At 49.3% G+C, this 23671-nt stretch overlaps 1 pseudogene; it reads right to left on the bottom strand.

The window, feature by feature from the left end:
• Nucleotides 1–2156: 2156 nt before the first annotated feature.
• On the bottom strand, nt 2157–2548 carry LOC137206451 (small ribosomal subunit protein uS8-like; annotated as a pseudogene).
• Between the last annotated feature and the right edge of the window lie 21123 nt (nt 2549–23671).

Here is a 23671-nt window from a genome sequence, read left to right as displayed (position 1 = left end):
AACTGTGTTGTTTTAGCCACTAAGTTCATAGTAATTTGTTACTACAGTGATAGGAAAGGAATACACTGTGATGTGGGATAATAATAGTATCTACTCTGTGGGTTGATGGGGAGAATGAAATGAGATCCCTGCGGGACATGCCTTAACAATTGTAAAACAATTGACAGGTGTTTCGCATTCTCTCTGGGAAGATACCCATTTATTCTTTTACTTATTCCACAGTCTTTTTCTGAGCACCTACTATGTGCCAGGCCCTGTGCTCAGTGCAGTGATTACGGGGGTCAACTTGGCCCCTTCTTTTATGGGACTTACAGATCAAGAGGGTGGTGGGACATTCAAAGGTCACACAAACACACATGTTATGCAATTACAATTGCCATGTGTGGAATGAACAGATTGTCCTGGAAGCTGTGAGTGTGGAGCTGGAAACCTGCCAGACCGCAGGCTTCGGGCCTCAGGCTTCAGACCTCAGGCTTTGGGCAGGGCTCCAGGGTCATGGCTTTGCTCATGGTCATGGTCCTTGCTCACCTTTCCATATAGGCTGCTCTGCCTTGACCAGGGATCAGGGTACTAACGGTCAGTATCCTGGCTAGAGACAGCATCTTGGGGGCCATCAGATGGACCTGTGCTGGTCCAGAGATCTGGGGCCTCGCATGGGGCCCCCCTTTGCTGAGGCATATCGTATAAGGGTCTGAGGCCAGTGAGCTCAGCACTGCCTGGAATGGTGGGCAGAGAAGGCCGGGCTTGGCCTGTGGCCACAGACCACTCACCCTTGGTTCAGGGTCTCATGGCTACAGGTGAAGGAAGGGACAGAAGCTGGGAGAGGGACCAGGGCTACTTTATTGGGTTCTGGAAGCCCTCTCTCTGCTGCACATTGGCCCGAGCCTCCTCACATTCCCTCCTGGGTTTTTCAAGGCTGTCTGGTAGTCCCACTCTATGCCTCCAGTGTGATGCAATGGAACACAGATTCTCAGGGGCACAGGATTCCTTGTGCCTCAGCTGACTATAGTATCTTAGCCAGCTGGAGGGGTTTCCGATGGGGGCAGGGGACTCAGAGTGAGTCACACAGCTGAGACAAGCAGAGGAACCACAAGACAGGGTCTGGATGCAGATCTGAGGGTCCCAGTGGACCGCCAAGCCACTGAGAGGCGAGGGCCAGAGCAGGAGCTGTGCTGCCACCTGGTGGTAGATTTTTGGAACTGCTGCTGGATCAGATACCTTGTCTCCTGGAATGTGACTTTCTGTGCAGCCCTGCTCTGCTCAGTTTATGTCCTGACAGAGTGGACCATGGGGAGTGCCCGGTGAGTGAATCTGGTAGAGAAGGTGGTGAGGCCTGGCTTTAGAGTCCCTTTCACCCTCTCCTAGCTATAATTCTGAGAACCAGAGGCAATTCCCAAAAAGGGGTTGATGAGAATTGGGTAGTCACCCCTCGCCCCACATCCCACATTCACACACACATACACACACACACACACACACACACACACACCACCATGGGCCTCAAGGTCTGTGTCAGACCTGATGCTCTAGAAACCTCTCATGTGGAGTTTACACATACACCTGGAGCCAGGTGAAGGGGCCCTAACACATGAAGGGGGTCAGCAGGAAGTAGGGTGCTGGTTAACTCAGGTTTTCCCATGAAGCTCGTCACAGACTGGGCAGCATGCACACTGGTCCAACGTGCAAAAGCTTGAATAGAAACGTGAGCCCCACCTCCAAGGCGCCACCTACCTCAGGTAATGTACATCTCCAGGTGACCTGGTGTAACTACAGGGGTGTCACCTGCCTGAGACCCGCCAGCCTGAAGGTCACAGAGCACTCAGCTGAAACCTTGAAATCAGGCTTGCAAAAGTAGTCCTGTTTATGAAATGAGTGATTTAAAAAAAACCCACATCATTTAAAACCCTTTAAGTATGTCTTCTAAGAAGCTGTCCATATGGGAAAAATTTTACAAAAAAAGGGAAGAAAGAACAAAGTCTTCAGAAGTTTGGGAAACATTTTGGCAGATGTTTCAGAACCTTAAAGTGGCTTCAGCCAGGGTAAATGAACTCGTAAATGCATTTGTTTTTGTATATGTTTTAAATTTTATTTTTTAATTATTTATTTTTTTTTCAGAGTCCTCTGAGGCATTTTATTTGCATGTATGTATAACATCCCTAGAAAAAGAATCCAAGGATTTTCCCTCCTGTGTGTTTTCATCTTGCTTCTTCATGGTTCATGATGTCAGCTGAGGTTGTCAGTACAATGAAACCAAACTGGTGGGTTGGGAGCAGGTTTTACTGCCATTTTTCTAGATCTTTGAATCGCACATCAAATCTGGGGCTGATCGCTCCACACTTATTTAGCCTGCCTGTGAGGTTCACAATGATTTTCCCAGCGCTGTGATCATCGATGATTTCAAATTCACCATTGTAACCATGCTTCATCATCACAGAAACCTGACGATGACTTTGGAGGATGGCTTAATAAGAACCTGGTGTTTGCCTCTCTTTTTGGCATTGTTGACATTCTTGAGAGCACCAGCCGGGACATTCATGTACACCATTATGGCAGCACGGAAAGATGGTGGAAAGATACATTTTTTATTAATAGAAATGTATTTTCTCCTCACCCCCACCAAAATGATGTTGAAAAGTATTTAAAAGAACACAGACCCCTACTTCAGAGGAACTCTAACATACGTGCACTTTGAGATGTATCCGCTTGGAGAATGTTGGCTGTAGCACTGTTTTTAGGCATGAAAATTTGTAAACAACCCAAATGCCATCAGCAGGACCATGGATAGATAAATCATAGTGCATATGGCAGGTGTCCATGGCATGACGACCTCCTTAGTTAAAATGAACGGTTCTATGTGTTGACATGCAAAGACCTGAAGAAAAATGTGGAGTAAGAAAGCAAGCTGCAAATTTGCAGCCACATGGATGGACCTAGAGATTGTCACACTGAGTGAAGTATGTCAGACAGAGGACAAATATCGTGTGATACCGCTTATATGTGGAATCTAAAAAAGTGGTACAACTGAACTTATTTACAAAACAGAAATAGAGTTACAGATATAGAAAACAATCCAATGGTTACCTGGGGGAAAGTGGGGGAGGGATAAAGGGGAGATTGGGATCGACGTATACACACTACTATATATTAAATAGATAACTAATAAGGACCTGTTGTATAGCACAGGGAACTCTACTCAATACTCTGTAATGGCCTAAATGGGAAAAAAAATCTAAAAAAGATAAAAAAGAAAAAAAGAGTGGATATATGTATATGTATAACGGATTCACCTTGCTGTACACCTGAAACTAACACAACATTGTAAATCAACTATACTCCAATAAAAATAAAAATAAAAAAAGAAAGCAAGTTGCAAAGGCAAATATTCCATGTGTTATTTCCGGATTTATGTATGTGCAACAGCAAAAAAATGCAAACATGGATGGACGCGCCACACTGCTTTCATTTGCTAATGAACGAATGCATGCCTCTTTGCCTAGGTAAGGCCTGCTCATCTTCCAGATCTCAGCTCAATGCATCACTTTTTCAGGGAAGACTCCCCTGACCCCCCAGGCCAGGTAGGCACCCTGAAGTCCAGTCTCAGAACCCATACCTTTCCTTCAGGTCTTTTTACACTGTTGTATATTTATTTGTGTGATTATTTGATTAATGTCCGTCTTCCCCACAGGCTTGATTCGGTCAGGGACCCTGGCTACTTTCTTCATCCCTGGCACCTAATGCACAGTGGACACCTAATAAATGAATCTGTGATTTCTGTGCCCTGACGAGGCTGTAAGCTCTGTGAGGCCAGGGGAGGTGTCTATTTTCTTTCTCACTGAATCCCCTGAGGCTTAGTGATTATGAGGGAAGGCTTTGGTGTCAGAATGTCTGAGCTCCAATCCTGGCTCTGCCACTTGCTGGCTGTGTGACCTTGGGCAACTAACTCTGAGTCTCTGAGCCTCAGCATCCTCATCTGTAAAAAGGATGGCGATACCTGCCTTAGAGTTGTTGGAATTCAATGGTATAATGTACGAAAATAACTCATCAATAGTGCTCAGCATTAGGACCTCGATTAACATTTGTTAACTGTCTAAATGCCCCCATTGTGAGAAGCACCTGGGCGGGGCAAGGGGTGGGGGCTGGAGGGTGCTCTGTTCTGCCCTCCCGGGGCCAACTGGCCCATCTCCTACATTACCACCAGGTGGCGATGTGATCATTCACACCTGTGATGCTCACCCCATCAGCTTACTCAAAGCTTTGAAGCGGGTTTCCAGCTTCCTTGCAGCCCTTATCCTGTCTGTAGGGCTCCATGTGGCCATTCGGCCTCTGTTCTAACCTCTCAGTGATGGGGAGCTTACTGTCACCAGGCTGGAAACCCTGGCAGGGCTGGTCTGAGAGCACCTATCCTCTGGGTGGAGGCAGCGGGACCCCAGGAGACCGGGGGAGCTCAGGGAGAAACTAGTGGGCAGACGAGGGTGGATGGGACTAGGGTGAGGCAAGCCAGGCGCCCAGGGTGCAAAATTTAAGGATGTGCTCACTCCTGGGCTTGTGCAGTGTGGAATGTGACCGCCCCTGGTGGCCTCATAAGAATACCCTGGGGCTGGCCTGTGAGCCAGTCCAAAGCTGTGGTGCTGCCTGCCCTCCACGCATCCACGGTAGAATAGAGCTCTCAGCAGGTGCCAGGCTGTGGAGTAACTTCCTTGTTTCTCTGAAGAACCCTAGGTGGTAAGAACTATTGTTACAGTCATTTTTTCAGATAAGAAAATGGACACAGAGACAAGTTAAGAAGCTTGTACTTAAAAAGTGGCCAAGCTGGGATCTGAACCCAGGCCATTTGACTCTTGGGTGCCCCCTCTTGACCATCACCATCCACTGCTGTGCTAATCTGTCATCCTTCCCTCTCGCTACCAATCCTCTCTTCTGTCCAATATTTCTTTATGGACCAGTCGCTCTGTTCCAAGCACTGTGCAAGTGGGTCTCAGTGCGGGGCAAGGCTGGGCCCTGCGAGTCAGGTGGAGTCCTGGCTCTGCCGTGTCCTATCCCGTGACCTTGGATGAGTCATTTAGCTTTGATGTGCCTCAGGTCTTCATTCTGAAATGGTAGGAGAGTCCAGGCCTGGTGGGTTTGTGGGGAGGGTGAGGTGACTCAGGTCTGTGGGAGCTGCAGCCTGGCCTGTGGAGGGGCTTGGGAAGTGTCAGCTGTAATCACCACCGATGTCGTCACCAGTCTCCTGGTTGCCAAGTGGAAGGGTGGAAGGAGAAGGGAGTCAGAACCCACTGCTCCTGGCTTTGAATCTTGACTTTGGCACTGTGACTGTCCCAGACACGGTATTTTGCCCAGGCTGCTTTGTCCTTCTGAGTTTTTCCCTCTGTAAAACGGGAATGACTAATTCCAACCTTGTGGTGTCCTTGTGGCTGTCAGATGAAGCAACAAGTTTGAGTGCTTGGCACATAATAGGGGCCTTTGTACAACCTTCCATTTCCTGTCCTCAAGAGGAATCAGGCGGCCACATCAACCCGGGGCTCAGCACTTCTGTAGTTCTGGCATCTCCCCTTCTCCCAAGGAAGGGCCAGACCTGGTAGGCTTCAGGATTCTGTTTTCTTCTTTTGCTTCTTTTCTATTTGAATCCCGTTCCTTGAGAGGGGGGTGCGTTTCACAGCCGCCCGTGCGTGGGACTCCACTTTGGATGGCCTGGTGCCCAGTTGAGGGCCATGGCTTGGACTCTTGTCACTCACGCAGGTGGAGGGTCAGTGGGGTGTGGGCCCCTGGCCTCCTCTCTGCACCTGAGGCCTTCCGGGAAACCACAGGGCAGGTGGGGGGCTGAGGGCAGGGATGCCCTGTCTGGTCCAGCCTCCCCCAGGGTCTTGGGGTGGGTGTCCTGGTCGCCCCCCCTCCCCTCCCACGCTATTCCCGATCGCTCTGCTGCTCCAGCCCGGAGACGAGGAAAGGGATGCTGGGGCTGTGAGGGGGGCGTGTATAGTGCCCAGGGACCAGAGCGAGCACAGCTGGACGGTGAGAAAAGGCACTTCCAGGGCTCCAGTCTGGCAGGGGGCATCCCCCTCCCCTTCCACTAACTCCCCCGGGGTCGTGGTGCTGGGAGTCTCATCCTAGGCTCTCCCAAGACTTATTCCCCAAGCTGGGTGCTTCCACTCGTGTTATCACTGACCCTGTAGTCACAACCGCCCCTCCATTCCGGAGATGGTGAAACTGAGCCTCAAGTCCTCGAAAATGAGGCCGAGGTGTGACGGACCCAAGGTCCCGCGGCAAGGAGGTGTCAGAGTCCGGGGGTACTGACGCCCAGCTCTGCCTGACCCTCCCCCGCCCCTCCCCCTCCCCCCCACGTTCCTCCAGCACTTAATTTTAATAGCCCTTTGATTGTGAACCTCTTCTTGAGGAGAGACTAATCATTATTAATGAATTTGGGCTGCTCCAGCATAAATGAGCCAGTGCGGCTGGCTGGTGGGTAGCTGGACCAGCAGAGAGTCGGCTGTGGGCACCCCCCTTTGGGCCACGGAGACACTTGGCTGGAAGGGGTGCCAGAGTCTTCACGTCCATCCAGCCAGCCACCCGTGGCCCTCACCCTGGGGAAGACCAGGGGGTCCCAGCCTGACAGCAGAGCCCCTGGAACCCCTGGGCTCCCCATCACCCAGCACCCCCTCCTCGGCCTGGGCAGCTGGGGACCAGGGTGGCCGCAGGGGCGCCCCATCTCTCACCTGACACACTGGGCTGTTGTCTTGGCAGCAGCCGACCTTGGGAAGGCTCACAGGGCCAGTTTTACTGTAGGTTTGTTTTCCAAAATCGAAAGGACAGAAATAATACCAGTGCGGAAACAAAACAAAAAACAACAAACAAGAACTGGAAATCTCTCTTAGGATCTTTCAGTCCTGAACCTTGTCCTGGCTGTGCCGACTTCCTGGTCGCCTTTGGGCACCAGCCCCCTGGGGCAGACAGAGCTGGGCTTGTCCCCACCCTTCTCCTGGGACCTTAAACTAGCTCCAAACCTCTCCGAGCCTCAGGGTCCTCCGTCATGGAGCAGGGGTTACGTTATACACCCGGGTTTGGGAGGGGATGGAGTGAGATGGGGGGAGGTGGATGCATTTTGCAAACGAGGACTTGTGATGATAATTTTCTCTTAGGCAGAAGACAGACACACTCACACGCCCCTAAATCACTAACGGGTCCTCCTCTGAAGGTGCTTCTTGTTTCTGGAGACGGTGTGATTACTCAGTGGGTTCTGTGTAATTATTTAATCAAGCCTCCACCAAGTCCTCAGCGTGGAGCTGGGCGGCTGACCAGACCCTGTCCTCCCCTCTCCCCCAGGAGGCTAATCAGCTCGAGCTGCTGTGAGGGAGAGCGAGGCCCCAAGCCCTGTTTTCTCTGTGTCACAGCTGGGCTGCAGTGCAGAGGACTGGCCCGAGGGAGGGGTGAGGTCACCTTGGGGCTCACCCGGGTTGAGCACAGGGCAGGAGTTCCTGTGGGTGCAGTCCCCTTTATTTTGCTTTGAGGACCAGAGAGGAAAAGACAGCACAGAGGTCGCACAGCACCTCGGCCCAGACCTGGCTTTTGGGGTTCTCTCCCCCTCCCTCCCTCCCTCCCTCCTTCTCTCCCACCTTCCTTCTCTCCCTCCCTCCCTCCCTCCCTTCCTTCCTTCTTTCCTCCCTCCCTTCCTTCCTTCTTTCCGTCCTTCTTCCCCTTCTCTCCCCTCCCCTCTCCTTGCTTCTTTTTCTTTTCTCTCCCCTCTCTTTCCTCTCTGTTAGACAATTAAGGGAGAAACACATACATCCTCCCTGGCAAACAGGCAGCTAATACAAGGAGGTGACAGCCTCCTGTGACCCTCCTCTTTCCCCCATCCGCACTCCCACTCCCTCCCCAGAGGTAACCCCAGCTGCCTGTCCAGAGCCTTGCCCTCCAGACTTTCTCTGTGCTCTCACAACCTTACCCAAGTCCCTACAGAAAGACTGGTTTTGGTGTTTGCTTTTGCTCACTCGTAAACATCCCTGATGACGCCTAGACCAGTGGTTCTCCCTGGGAGGTGACTTTACCCCCTGGAGACACTTGGCAATGTCTGGAGATGTATTTGATCATCACAGCTCGTGGGGTTGGTGCTACTGGCATCCAGTGGGTAGAGGTCAGGATGCTGCTAAACATCCTTCAGTGCAGAAGGCAACCCCTACAAGAAAGAATTATCAGGTCTAAAACGTCCATAGTGGGCTTCCCTGGTGGCGCAGTGGTTGAGAGTCCGCCTGCCGATGCAGGGGACACGGGTTCGTGCCCCGATCCGGGAAGATCCCACATGCCACGGAGTGGCTGGGCCCGTGAGCCATGACCGCTGGGCCTGCACGTCCAGAGCCTGTGGTCCGCAACGGGAGAGGCCACAACAGTGAGAGGCCCACGTACCGCAAAATAAATAAATAAATAAAATAAAATAAAACGTCCATAGTGCTGAGGTCAAGAAACCCATGTTCCTCAACGTGCTCTTTTCTAAAAGCAGTATTTCTTGGAAATCTTGACAGGTGAGTAAATTTCTCTTCCTCCTTCCTGTACTTCAGTGTAGGTTGCGTGCGTCGCCATCCACTTACCTAGTTCTCCTTTGATAGATTTCAGGCAGCTTCCGATCTTGCTGGGCGATAATGGAAATGATGCTTTGGCGGACACCCTTGTTCCTACAGCTTTTGCAAGAGCCCAGTGCTTCCCTCCTTTGGATGCCTGGGACCTGGATGGTTGCACACATTTACTTTCAATTTCAGCAGATACTGTACCGTGCTCTCCCACAAAGGCAGTGCCAGCTCACCTTCTGACTTTTCCTACTACAAACCCAAGGCTCCCGGGAAGATGATTAAAAGAAAGGGAGCCCAACCATGATGACCCCAAGACAGCCCCTTCCCCACCCCTGTGGCACGCTGGTGAAGGAAAGACTCATCCACTCCCACCACCTTGTGTGGCCCTCGGGAGAAGGACAAGGACAGGGTAGGGACCCCCATTTTACAGATAAGGCTCAGGGAGTTTGAGGGTCTTTGCCCACCAGCTCTGAGAAGTCATATCCCCCCGGAGGTCCCCGTCGGAAGCCCATAGGTTCCAGAGGGGTGCAGGAGTCAGAGAACGGGTGGGCAGAGCGAGGCTGTCCGTGGCTATGGACCCTGGGAGTGCAGACAGTTCCAGTCTGCTGAACACTGTACCAGATCCCTCTCGGCCTCGCAGCCGGGGTTGCTAGATTTTACAGGACATCCATGCAATATTTGGGACATCCTTGCACTAAAAAGTGATTCATGGGCTTCCCTGGTGGCGCAGTGGTTGAGAGTCCGTCTGCCGATGCAGGGGGCGTGGGTTCGTGCGCGTGCGCAGGTCCGGGAGGATCCCACATGCCACGGAGCGGCTGGGCCCGTGAGCCATGGCCGCTGAGCCTGCGCGTTCGGAGCCTGTGCTCCGCAACGGGAGAGGCCACAGCAGTGAGACGCCCGCGTACCGCAAAAAAAAAAAAAAAGTTATTCATTGTTTAGCTGTGATTCAGACTTAACTGGGTGTCCCATGTTTTACTTGCAGCCCTACCCGGAGCAGCAAGGAAAGGAGGCCCTCTGGCAGGTTCCCATTAGCCTGGAATCCCCTTTTTGGGCTGTTGGCTTTTCATCTTTTCCCTCCCCAAACCATCCATACCCTCCAGATCATGTCTGAAGACCCCCTTTCCCTCCAGAGACCTGGGAGGAAGCTGGGGTAGCAGAGCTGCTTGCTCCAGGGACAAGGAAGTGAGGAAGGAGGGAATGGCTGGGACAGGACAGCTCCTCCCTTTCTCCGCTCTCCCTCCCCCCTCTTCTCAGAGCCTTGACACTCCTTGGAGAATTCAGTCTTGTTTGGGCATCAGGAGCAAAGCTGGAAAAGAAGGGCGGTTGGTTGGGCGGGCGTGTCCCAGGCAGTGCCGAGGGCCATCCTGACCCCACCTCCTCACCATGGCCCATCCTTAGAGCCTGTGGCCGCTGCAAGTGTAATTAGTTCATAAATCACTCCGAGCGATAAATAGAATGATAGATGCAGGTTTCCCTTGATCACTTTTTTATTAAGGTGAAATAAATCAGCACCACGTTGTTGCTATAAACCTTTCAAACTGGTCAGATCCTGGCTGGTAGAAGCTGATTAACACGGCCACACGGAGGGACCATTTGTAGCTGATCATAGGGATCAATCAATCCCTGTCATTTTCCCTCCTTGGAGGAGGTGGCAGAACAGGTGCTGGTCCATCATCTGCTGCTCCCCTGGCGTCTTGCTTCATGGGCGGTGGGGCCGTGGGGGAGAGTGTGTGTGCCGTGGTGCCAGACAGCCCAGATTGGAATCCCGGCTGTGCCTTCAGCCAGCCGTGTGAGCCTGGGGAGTTGTCCTCCTGTCCTGTCTCCAAGCCTTAGCGTCCTCCTCCCTAACAGGAGGTGGGCAGCGTTAGTTACAGTCAGTGTGGTTAGTATAGATAGCTGTTCTGAGCATCCCATAGAGCAGTGCGTACCAAACTTCTTCATCGGAGGACCCTTTACATGTCTAAAAATTATCCAATACCTCAAAGAAGTTTTGTTTATGTGGGCTATCTCTATCAATATTTACTGTATTAGAAATCAAAACGGAAACTTAAAAATATTTATTAATTCATTTATAATAACAATAATCAACCTATTACATGGCAGCATAAATCACGTTTTTAACAGAAAATATCTATATTTTCCAAAACAAGGGAACATATGTGAGAAGAGTGGCATTGTTTTACATTAAGTTCTTTTTACATAAATTTACATCACATTTTTTGAAATGATTAAGGTTAATAAGAGACTGCTAGATTCTCATATCTGCTTCCGCATTTGATTCTGGTGATAACTTGTTTTGGTTCAAATGTATAAAGAAAATCTGCCCTCACTGAAATACGCAGTTGGAAGAGGGAGGAATTAACAGTCGTTTCAGGGGGTTGTGGCTGCCTCAACCACACTTGTGAGAGAAGGAGAGTAAAAAGGCAAATAACATCTTAGGATTATTATGAAAATATTTTGACCTTGTGGACACCTTGAAAGGATCCCAGGGACCCCTAGGGGTGCCCCCAGGCCACACTTTGAGAACTTTTGGATTGAAGGCTGCGTGGAGAAGAGGCTGGATGCAAGGGCGGTAGTCCTGTCCCTGGCCTATTTCATGGAAGGTCTTGGAGTGTCTGCCTTCTTCTCCTCCTGAAACCTGTACATCCTCTAAGGAGGTGGTGCTGGATGTCTTCCATGTGCCCCTGGGTCCACTGTCCACTTTTCCTACCCTGCTCTGGCACTGAGCAGCTGAGCCGTAAGGACTGCATCGTGACCTTCCTTGCCCTCTGTCTTCTGGATGGGCCCAACCAGTGGGAGTTCTGGCTGGAGACTGGAGGGGGAGGAGAGTGAGATCTGGGGCATTGATTTCTCCACCTCCCTCCCTACCAGATTGGTGACAGGAACCACAGCTGCTGCCAGTAGCCCCTTCCCCCTCTCTGTCCCAGTAACCGTTCCCCTGCAGGCCTCCTCACTGCTGTCATCCTTGAGATACAGCACCATCCTGGTCAGTTTTCCTGCATCCCGCTCAACTCAAAAAAAATTAAACTCCCCTCAATTGCTGTATGCTTCCTGTGGGATTCCAACTGATGTGCAGGTCTTTTTTTTTCTTTCTTTCATATTTTGGGGAGGAAAATTCCCTTTGCTGGATAAAGCTGGAGAAAATACATAGAATGAGGAATGGGAATAACTCCCACCCCATCCAATTGCATGAGTCTGCTGGTTTACAAGGCACCTTCCCGGGCTTCATTTCCTGATCTCCTTGGGAGGACCTCTGAGAAGCTGGGGTGAGAATCCTATGCCCACAGGCTCAGAGAGGACAGACTTGCCAAGACCCCACAGTGGGGGAAATGGTCTTGTCTTACGGTTGCTCCAGGACGCCCCTGCGACCTACATCATGTCCAGGAGTAGCGTGGGTCTGGTGGAGGAGTCATGCTTCCTCCTTGGCTCTCCAGCCCTGACTCTATCTGTCCGGGAGCCCCCCGTCTGAGCCCCTGGCCTCATCTCCTGCAGCCCTAGCAGGTGTTCATACGAGCCTCCCCTCCTCCTCCCAGCCAGGTGCTCCTTAGCTGATGCTCTGCCTTTAGCTCTGCCCCTTTGCATGTCCTAGAGGAGCCTGAAGCTCCCTGCTCTTCACCAAGCCCCCTCTCTCTTCATGATGTTATGCCTTTGCCCGTGTTCTTTCTTCTGTCTGGTGAGTTCCTGGGACAAACGTGCTCATATTTTCTCTTCCAGAAAGCCTCCTCTAACTGGCCCCTCTTTCTTCCCTGAAGAACTAAGTCCTCCCTCCTAGGCGTTCGCATCACTCTGCACACATGTTGGGTATGTCAGCATCACACCGTGTTACAGGTTCCTCTCTTGTTTCTTACGAGGCACCCCCTCCCCAAGTGTGTGTATCAATTAGCTACTGCTGTGTAACAAACCACTCCAAAACTCAGTGGCTTACAACCACAACTATTGATCTAACTCAATTCTCTGGGTCACCTGATGGTTGGTTCTGCTCCTCTCGGCTGGGGCCCCCTCATGTGTCAGCTGATTGCTGGCTGGTCTAGAACGGCTTTGGCTGGGATGACTCATTTTGGTCTTTGTGCTCTCTCATTCTCCAGTAGGCTAGGTCAAGCTTGTGTTCATGGTGGCTGAGCAGGGTTCCGAGGGAAGAAACAGTGGCATGCAAAGCTGCTTGAGACCTGGGCTCAGAACTGGCCCAGTGTCACTTCTAGCACGTTTTGATGGGCAAAGCAAGTCACAAGGCCAGCCCAGGTTCAAGATGTGCAGAAATGGACTTCATCTCTCAATGGGAGGAGCCACGAAGTCATACGGCAAGGAATGTGGTTACAGGGAAGGGAAAATTGGGACCATATTTGCAATAGATCTGCCATGACTTTGGTTAGCCATACGATATTTGTTCTCAGCGCTGTAAAACAGTCCCTACGTGATGTGGAGAAGCAATGTCACCGTATGAAACTCACACCATGTATTATTATTATTTTAAAATTTATTTATTTGTTTATTTATTTTTTAATTAAAAAATTATTTATTTAATTTATTTTTGGCTGATTTGGGTCTTCATTGCTGCGCGCGGGTTCTAGTTGCGGTGAGCGGCGGCTACTCCTTGTTGTGGTGCCTGGGCTTCTTATTGCAGTGGTTTCTCTTGTTTCAGAGCATGGGCTCTAGGCGCATGGGCTTCAGCAGTTGTGGCATGCGGGCTCAGTAGTTGTGGCACACAGGCTTAGTTGCTCCATGGCATGTGGGATCTTCTCAGACCAGGCATCGAACCCGTGTCCCCTGCATTGGCAGGTGGATTCTTAACCACTGTGCCACCGGGGAAGTCCAGAAGGGAATTTCTGTAGCACCTTTGAGTTGCAGAACTGTGATGCTCTCTTCATCCTGATTCTTCCCTTGGGGGACCTTTCCATGCCCTGGGGACCCTCGCACAGCCCACAACCTCTGCTTCGCTGAAACACTGAACCCCAGGAATCTCCTTTTCCGTTTATGTCTCTGGCAGCTGTTTTCTCTGCAACGGCCCCGCCCCGAGGACATTTCAACAATGCCAATTCCCGCCCACTTTCCAGCCACCCCTGAATGAGTGACCCTGCTAGGAGTGCAGTTTTCTCTCCCTCTTGCCCTCACTTTGATTTGATCAGGCCAAATCTGAAATGATGTGTGAAAGTAATGATATTTTGTAATTAAATCTCTGGTGACGGCCGCCACAATTTGTGCTACATGCATTGTTCATAAGGAAAAAAATGCATCAATTCATTTTCTGACCGGCTACTCCAGGGACTGGCAATTAGGAGAAGCTCATCTCTCGTTGCCTCGCATATTAAAGAGCTACTGAAACGCAAAGAGAATTTGGGAGGTGTTTTTTTTTTCCAACCTTCTAATAATGTTAGCTTAATTAGGGAGGCTCAGTGTTAAAGGGAAAGTTTGGATGACTTGAGCTTATAGTGGTAGAGGGAAAATAAAGAGCAAATAAAGGGAAATGAAGATGTCGGACAGAGACTGGGAGGGATAGAGGATTAGGCATATTCCCTCCTGAAAGTTTTGACTTTGCTGGATCAGGGCTGGCGATGGCTAAGGATGGGAGGGCCCGGGGCAGGCTGGGTCTACAGATCTAACGCTACTCCCTTGGCATTCTGGCTGGACGTTTTCATTTTGCACCCTTATTCTTGCCATCACGCCTCGGCGTGTACCTTTTCCACCCCCGTCCTTCCCATCCCCCCCCAACCCACCACAGCTCTTCCTCTAATCTGGTTACTGCTGTTGGCGTCTGCCGAGGACCAAGGTACTGAAAGGATCTTCCATCCTTTTTTAAAAATGTAGACTTTATTTTTTAGAGGAGATTTAGATTCACAGAAAAATTGAACGGAAGGGCTTCCCTGGTGGCGCAGTGGTTGAGAGTCCACCTGCCGATGCAGGGGACACGGGTTCGTGCCCCGGTCCGGGAAGATCCCACATGCCGCGGAGCAGCTGGGCCCGTGAGCCATGGCCGCTGAGCCTGCGCGTCCGGAGCCTGTGCTCCGCAGCGGGAGAGGCCACAACAGTGAGAGGCCCGCATACCCAAAAAAAAAAAAAAAAAAAAAAATTGAATGGAAAGTACACAATTCCCACCGAAAGGAGTCTTTCTCACTATCAATGTCCTGCACAGTGTGGTACATTTGCTATAACTGGTGAATCCAAAGTCCATAGTTTACATTATGGTGTTGTACATGCTATAGGTTTGAACTAATGTATAATGACCTGTATCTACCATTATGGTACCCTAGAGAATAGCTTCACTGCCCTAAAAATTCCCTGTGCTCTGGTTAGGCCTCCCTCCTTCTTCCCCTAACCACTGATCTTTTTACTGTCTCCATACTTTTTGCCTTTTCTAGAATGTCATATGGTTGGAATCATACAGGATGTAGCCTTTTCAGATGGACTTCTTTACTCAGTAATATGCATTTAAAGGCATATGACTTTAATGCCTTTAAATTAAGGCATTAAAGGCATCTTTTAAGGGCATCTGTTTTTCAGGATCACCCCTCGGAGCCCAGGAAAGTCATTCTTCTTCTAAATATCACCCACCCCACCACACGTCCGAGCCTTTGGTTCTATCTGTGCAGTGCCCAGGGATTGCTTGAAGGGCAGAGAGGAGGATGTGAGAGAGACAGAGATCACAGAGGATGGACTGGGGAGAGGGGGCAACTAGGGCCCAAAGATCTAAGAGGATAAAAGGCCAACATAACTGCTGTAGTAGATTCAGTCAACATTATTTGTGCTTCTAGGGTCTGCCAGACAAGGTGCTGGTCTAGGGGTTTTCACATAGAATTTTAATTTGGCCCTTGGGATGACGCTGCTGCCCAGGGTGAGATGGTTAGTGCAGCCCATTTTACAGGAGAAGAAACTGAGGGTGAAGTAAATCAGCAGGAGAAAAACAAAGACTGTATCCTATCGCTTATATGTGGAATTTAGAAAAATGGTACAGTTGAACTTATTTGCAAAGCAGAAATAAAGACACAGATGTAGAGAACAAACTTAGGGTTACCAAGAGGGGAAGGGGGAGGGGGATGAACTGGGAGATTGGGATTGACATATATACACTACTGTATATAAAATAGGTATCTAATAAGAACCTACTGTATAGCACAGGGAACTCTACTCAGTGCTCTGTGGTGACCTAAATGGGAAGGAAATCTAAAAAAGGGGGATATATGTATACGTATAACTGATACTAACGCAATATTGTAAAGAAACTCTACTCCAATAAAAATAAAAAAAAATTATTTATGTAAAAAAATTTCAGGGAATGCCCACTGGGTGAAATGTGCCAGATAACTGGGAGTTAGACCAGTGGTTCTCAACCCTGAATGCAATGGAGAGTCACCTGGGCAGCTTTTAAAAAGTACTGATGTCCAGGCTGCCCTCAGACCAATGAAGTCAGTGTGTCTGGCAATACCAGAACGTTGTAGAAGGTCCCTCACGCTTGCAAAAATCCTGTTTCATCAGAAGATAAGGTCGTGCTTGCTTTCTCCTGGTTCCAAAGTTCTCTGTCATCCTTAGAGATCCTGGGTTGCCTTTTAAGGGGTTTAACCATTAGCAGAGCAGATGGGTGCTTTGCCGTTGATCTTCGAAAATTGGAATCTATTTGCAGTTCTGAAAGGAGGGCTGGGGATCTTTGCATATGTATAAAGAAGGTGTTTTCTAAGAATCATAATGGTGTAAATAAGGTTTAGGTGCATATTTAAACCTACTTTGCAAGCTTTCCCAAGGTCTTTAGAAATGCTTGTCAGCATATAAACAACTCATTTATTACAAGTTATTCTTCTATTTCATTAAAGCATGCCCCCTAATCCCTGATCACAGGCAACCCTGAGCTTAGTTTGAATAACTATAAGAACTTGAAAAAAATGTGGATTTTGTGTATATTCAGTAATACAGATTTGGCTCTAAAGCCAACATGATCTCCCCAGTCTGAATTCAAGTTGGAACATAAATACTTTTGGCCAGATCATCTTCACTATTAAATCGTTCAGATTTAGTTTTCTTCCCAGGTTTTAATGGAGTCAGAAGCTATAGTTAAGGCTCACTGGACATTTCATCTTACTTCTTGCTGCCCTCCGTTTGGAAACTAACATTTACTAACATTTACTTAGCATCTATTAAGTGCCGGGCTCTGGATTAGCCCTTTTCGTCCTGGCTGCAACCTTGAAAGGGAGTATTCGCACTGCTGCTTTGCATTGAAGCCAAACTCCTGCCTGTGGAAATGGGTGGGAAGTAAGTCAGACAGAGAAAGACAAATATCATACGATATCACTTATATGTGGAATCTAAGAAAAGGGTACAAATGAACTTATCTACGAAACAGAAGTAGAGTCACAGATGTAGAAATAAAGCTTATGGTTACCAGGGGGTAAGGGAAGGGAGGGATAAATTGGAAGATTGGGATTGACATATACACACTACTATATATAAAATAGATAACTAATAAGGACCTATTGTATAGCACAGGGAACTCTACTCAATACTCTGTAATGGCCTATATGGAAAAAGAATCTAAAAAAGAGTGGATATATGTATATGTATAACTGATTCACTTTGCTGTACACCTGAAACTAACACGACATTGTAAATCAACTCTACTCCAACAAAAATTTTAAAAAATTATTTATGAAGAAAAAAGATTTCAGGGAATGCCCACTGGTTGAAACGTGCCAGAAAACTGGGGGTTAGACCAGTGGTTCTCAACCCTGAATGCACTGGAGAGTCACCTGGGCAGCTTTTAAAACATACTGATGTCCAGGCTGCCCTCAGACCAATGAAGTCAGTGCGTCTGGGAGTGGAGCCTGGGGCAGGCTGTCCAAAGCTCCCTAGGGGAAGACTCAGCTGAGAACCACAGGATAAGCAAGTACAAGGCCTCTTTCCCAAAGCTGAGTCCTAACATCCAGTGTAGCAGGAGTGATATGGATACCAGAGCATGTGGACCCAGGTTTGAATTTTGACTCTGCTCCATATTAGCTGTGACTTTGGACAACGTATCTTGTCACTGGGAATCCCCTTTTTGAGCTGATGATGATAATATTCATCATGATAATTAAAAAGACTTGATGTGCAGGGTTCTTCTGAGGATTTAATGGGACACCCAGACACTCGAGATGCCCAGGGCTCCTCCTATGAAGGACCAACCATGGTACCAACCTCTTCCAGTCTTGCCCAAGGTGACCCGGTCCTCACCCCGCCTGGAAGCCTGTGGCTGACCCCAAGTCCCAGTCCTGGTCACCTCTCTGGAAGCTGCCCCTTTGGCCGGTGCCAGCGACGTGCTCGGCCGTGCCCATCTCCTCCTGAGGAGGATGGTATAGACATTTCAAAACAGTTTAATTATTCTGCGGCTGTCTGGCTATTAGCTGTGACAAGAGAGCTCAGGGCTATTTTTCAGCATTAATTTTCCATTTGAAATGAATTCCTTTTGGTTACACTTTTTAAATGTTTCTTTTAATTAGACGCAATTACTTCAGAAGAATTGCTTTTATTCCTCAGCCTGAGATCCCAGTGATAAAGTCACTCTCTGGCCCCCACCGAACGGCCGGGATGGCTCATTTAGCTGCTGCACTAAAGTATATTGAACTAGGAAATTATACAGCGAATCGACTATTAATTCCTTTTATGATCGCTCCCTCTAACATCTTGAATGAGATCTTCAGGGAGAAATTTAGTCACAATAGGGATCATTGTTCTCTACCTCCAGCCTCAGGCCCAGGGTTGGGGGCAGGGTGGGCGGTGCAGCTGGGGGCTGCCCTGGTGCTGGGTCTGACACAGGGGGCAGGATGGCACAGGAGCTCCTGGCTGTCCTGGGGTTCGGGGGCTGGGAATGGTGCGGCCAGAGCTCCTTGGCCAGGCTGGAGGGTAGACCCTTAGCTCCAGGCAAGCGGAGGGGGCTGTGGCCTAGCTTCATGCAAGGGGAGGATGCAGGTTAATTGACTCAAGTTGAGGGTTGCAGATTTTGGTGATTTCTTTGGTGGTTCGCAGTACTGGGAGTCAGTAGGTGGCACTCTTCCCTCTGTGTTGGTAATTCTGTCTGGGTTGATGGGAGGCCCTGGGAGAGCTTTTGCAGCCAGACTTGGAAGAAACCTTTCTTTAGCGGCCTTAGCCGCATCCACTCTTAGCAGATGGGGAAACTGAGGCACAGAGGGCTGCACAGGCAGACAAAGGCTGAACCAGATCTCTTGGGCCCCGGCCAGTCTGAACATGGCCCCTGGGATTTTCTTGGCTTGGAAAGCCACTCCTCCAGTCCTGGCTGGCTGACGGTTTCTCCTGGAGCGGGTATTGTAGGTGAAGTTTACAGTTGCACTCACCTAGGGCTGCTTTGCCACCATGCACCTGAGATGCTGCAGTCCCAGCACGCCGGACGAGGAAGGGGTAGGCAGGACCGTGGGGTGTTACTCAGCACTTGGGAACCGCAGGGCTGCAGGAGCTCAGGGGTGCAGTGGGGCAGAGGAGGGCCCAGATGCTGGCAGTGACCTCAGGAGTGTCATGGCTGCCTCTACAAACCCTGTTGGACAGCCGCTCTAAACTAGGCAGTGGGGTGGTGGATGGAGGGATGAGACCAAGAAAACATGGGTCCTGACCTCTTGGAGACATTCACTCAAAATCACAAGATGATGAATGTGTGAAATTTCTTTTAGAGGAGCTGGGCTTTGAAGATGACTAGGAGTTTGCAGAGGAAAGACATTCTGGGCAGAGCAAAGGCGTGGAGATGTGAGAGCAAGAAGCTTGGGGGCGTGGAGGGGAGCGGCAGGAGGTCTACATATGCCTGCCCACCTAGGCCGTGTGTGCCAAGCCTGGGAGTTTGGACTTTGTCCCAAGGGCAATGGGGAGCCGTGGAATGGGGAGCCTTTCGGCAGAGAGGACACATAGTCACATTTGCGATTTCGACAGACCGTGCTGGCTGTTCTGTGGAGGATTTGAGACAGTCGGCTGAGACACCTGCTGGGAGGCTCACCCCGCACCCCCCCCCCGCCCCCGCCACCATCCAGGAGTGAGGCAAACATGGCCTGAATTAGGACAGGGTTGGGGGGGATCAAAAAGGCAGGCACAGGTGAAGTTTTGAGCATGGCTGTCTTCTGACCTCCGTGGACCCTGGACACTTCTGCCGTTTTGGGTTGCTCCCAAAATAATAGATTTTGCGGCGGCCGGGGTGGAGGTGTCCTAAAAATTTCATTTGTTTCTGATGAGAGAAAAAATGAAACATTTTGATCTACCTGAAGTTAATTTTCTTCTGATTTTAAAAGAAATTAAAAATATGCTATGTACATACAATGGATACTATTCAGCCTTAAGACAGAAGGAAATTCTGCAATGTGCCACAATGTGGATAAACCTCTGGGTCGTTTTGCTAAGCGAGATAAGCCAGTCACAGGAAGACAAATACTGAATTCTTCCACTTAGAGGAGGTCACTAAAATAGGCAAATTCATAGAATGAATGGTTGCCAGCGGCTGCGGGCAAGGAGGAAATGAGGAGTTACTCATCAACAGGCATAAAGGTTCAGATGAGCACACCTTAAATTTATACAATGTTATATGTCAAATATAATTCAATAAAAAAATTTCAAGGCTTCCCTGGCGGCACAGTGGTTGAGAGTCCACCTGCCGATGCAGGGGACACGGGTTCGTGCCCCGGTCCGGGAAGATCCCACATGCCGCGGAGCAGCTGGGCCCGTGAGCCGTGGCCGCTGAGCCTGCGCGTCCGGAGCCTGTGCTCCGCAGCGGGAGGGGCCACAGTGGTGAGAGGCCCGCGTACTGCAAAAAAAAAAAAAAAAAAATTTCAGTTAAGTAAGATGAATAAGGTCTAGAGGTCTGTTGTACGACATTGTATTGAGAGTGGACAGTAATGTATTGTACACTTAAAAATACGTGGAGGGTAAATCAACTTACTGTGAGGGTTCTTACCACAGTAAAAGAAGATGAAAAGACATGAAAACATTGCTGGGCACCCGTAAAATATTGTTGGCCTCAGGTATGGTGCTTCTGAGCCTGATGGAGAGGTCGGTGCTGGTTTTGAGGGAGAACAGATAGGATTGGGAACTTGGGTCTCCTGCTCCATGGCTGAGGGAGGATGTGGGACCCTTCCCCTCTCCTTCCTCCTTCAGCCTCTCCCCACCACCTCGGTGCCCTGGAGGATGAAAGTGATGAGAGTGATGAACACTTAACTGAGTGCTTACTATGTCTGAGGCATTTTATGTGCTCTGTTTCATTTACTGCTCACTACAATTCTTTGAGGTTATGATTATTCTTTCTACTTGGTAGATGAGAAAAGCAATGCTCAGAGAAGGTAATGTGGCCTGGCACAGAGTTCCTGCCCCAGAATCATCTGAGGAAAATCTCTCTCAAGTTTATCTGGGAGAGTGGAGGGTGGTCAGCAGAAGTCATGGTCACTACTCAGGCCAGTTTCCTTCCTGCCCCCAAGTACTCTGCTATGGACTGAATGCTCGTGTCCCCCCACGTTCATTTGTTGACGCCTAAATCCCCAGTGTGAAGGTATTTGCAGGTGGGGCCTCTGGGAGGGAATTAGGTCATGAGGGTGAAGCCCTCATGAATGGGATCAGTGCCCTTATAAGGGGATGAAGAGACCAGAGTTCTTTCTCTTCTCTCCACCATGTGAGGATATAACAAGAAGATGGATGGCCATCTGTAAACCAGGAAAATGATCCTCACCGAGATCCTGACCATGCTGCCATCCTGATCCTGGACTTTCAGCCTCCATCACCGTGAAAAATAAATGTTTGTTGTTTCAGCTCCCAGTCTATGGTATTCTGTTATAGCAGCCTGAACTAAGACATACCCTTTTTGCTAGTCCTGGGCAGGACGTCCTGCCCCACAGGGAGCCACGAACCACCTCTCAGAGCCCTGGGATCAGGCCCATGGCTGGTTGAAGGGAAATGGCAACTCCTTTCCGTGTATGTTGAGATGAGCCGAGCATGTGTTGTGATGCTGACCAACCGTTTCAGCATCATAGGACTTCCTTTGCTAAAATCAGGACAGTCGTGGGCAAACGGGGATCGTTGGTCCCCCTAGGCTGTCTGTGTGTGACTATAACACAGACCAGTCAAACATTTCTCCTGCTAAAGACATAAGCTAGTTATCACCTTGTCTTTGAATGACCTCCATCCTATAGCACGGTTCCAGGGGAGCCAAACTGACTTGTTCGGCCACTTAGAATGGCTGGCTTGATTGGCTGATGAAGACATCATTGGCTATGAGCAACAGGCTTCCAAATATATTTGGAGAATTATTGTTGAACTTGAGGTTACACACTTTTAAGTTTGAGCTCCGTTGTTTTGGGCCATATGAACCTTAAGGTTGTTGTATATTTGAATTCCACTTTCCATCTAAATTTCGTTCCTCAGAGGAAACTCATGTGTCTACTCTTTGAATTTCTTCAATTCAACTGAGTTCCACAATTTCCAAAAAATAAAAATGCATGATTTATGTTAGGGCGGTTATGAGATGATTTTAAGCAGTTCAAAACTGATCAGATTTAAAAAAATTAAAAAACATTTTAAAATTTTATTATTATTATTATTTTTTGCGGTATGTGGGCCTCTCACTGTTGTGGCCTCTACCTCTATGGAGCGCAGGCTCCGGACACGCAGGCTCAACGGCCATGGCTCACGGGCCCAGCCGCTCCGCGGCACTTGGAATCTTCCCAGACCAGGGTACGAACCCTTGTCCCCCGCATCGGCAGGCGGACTCTCAACCACTGCGCCACCAGGGAAGCCCTAAAAAACATTTTTTTAAATGAATGTTAGATTTAAAAAGCAGGTGTCTGGGCAGGAAAAAGGGATGAAGTATTAAGAAAAACTTATGATTGAAGGAGAACAGTACAGTGGAGGTTTCAACCATGGCTACGTGAGTGTGATTGTTACCTTCAATATTACTGATTGGAAAAGGTAGACTGGAGTGGGGCAGAGAGCAGTGTTTTCTCGGCTTTGCCACTTGACAGGGGGTAAATATCCTCAGCCTCTCCGAGCCGTAGTTTCCTCATCTATAAAAGAGATATAATGAGTGTTGGGTTGTCCTGAGGGTTAAATAAGATCAGTAATGTAACCTGCAGTTCTTGGCACATAGTAAGGTCTGATGAGTAGAAGCTAATTATTTTTATTTTTATGAAAAAAAAAGACAAATGATCAGAGTGAGTAGGAACCTGAGAAGCACTGCTCTCCATGACATGCCACATTTACACACAGAAAACAGAGTAGCTAATATAAACTCATCTCATCTAAACAAAGAATTATAAAAAGCACCGTTGGCTGATCACACTCTCAAAAACCTCTGGGGCGGCTTCCCTGGTGGCGCAGTGGTTGAGAGTCCGCCTGCCGATGCAGGGGACACGGGTTCGTGCCCCGGTCCGGGAAGATCCCACATGCCGCGGAGCGGCTGGGCCCGTGAGCCATGGCCGCTGAGCCTGCGCGTCCGGAGCCTGTGTTCCGCAATGGGAGAGGCCACAGCAGTGAGAGGCCCGCGTACTGCAAAAAAAAAAAAACAAAACACAAAAAAACCTCTGGGGAAAGCAACCCTGGGTGGCAGCATTTCAGATATGGTCTCAGTGCTGCCTGCACATCAGAATCACCTGGAGAATTAAAACACACACTCATGCTCTACCCGTAGAGATTGTGCTTTAACATGTCTAGAGTGGGGCTTGGGCATCGTACCTAAAAGCTCCCCTGCTGATTCTAATGGGCTGAGAACCACTGCCCTATGTAATCATAGATCTGTTTAATGTCTGTCTGTCCCAAAGGGCTGGAAGCTTCCCGACGGCAAGGACTGTAAATATTTGTTGAATCAGAAGTGGATGAATCAGAAATGAACCAGAAATGAATGAATAAAGGAGGATCTTGCAGGCAAGCTTTCTACAGGGCACGGGGAAGGAGGTGACTGCCTGGCCTGCCCTGGACCCCTGACTGATGGGAGCTGGCCTTCCTGGTGGAGGAAATATCACTTATGTGGGTGTGGCGGCTGAAGCATGCACGGGTAGCTTGTAGGAAATCAATCAGCCCAGGCCGGTAAACATGAGTTGAGGGAACAATGCTGGAGAGGGGATTTGAATGCTGGGTAAGGAGTCTGGACTTCTTCCACTGGTTACCTCTTCCGAGATCAGTAC

Source organism: Pseudorca crassidens, chromosome 15 (assembly GCF_039906515.1).
Source record: "Pseudorca crassidens isolate mPseCra1 chromosome 15, mPseCra1.hap1, whole genome shotgun sequence".
In the NCBI taxonomy this organism is placed as follows: Eukaryota; Metazoa; Chordata; class Mammalia; order Artiodactyla; family Delphinidae; genus Pseudorca; species Pseudorca crassidens.
This window is presented reverse-complemented; position numbering and strand designations above follow the sequence as displayed.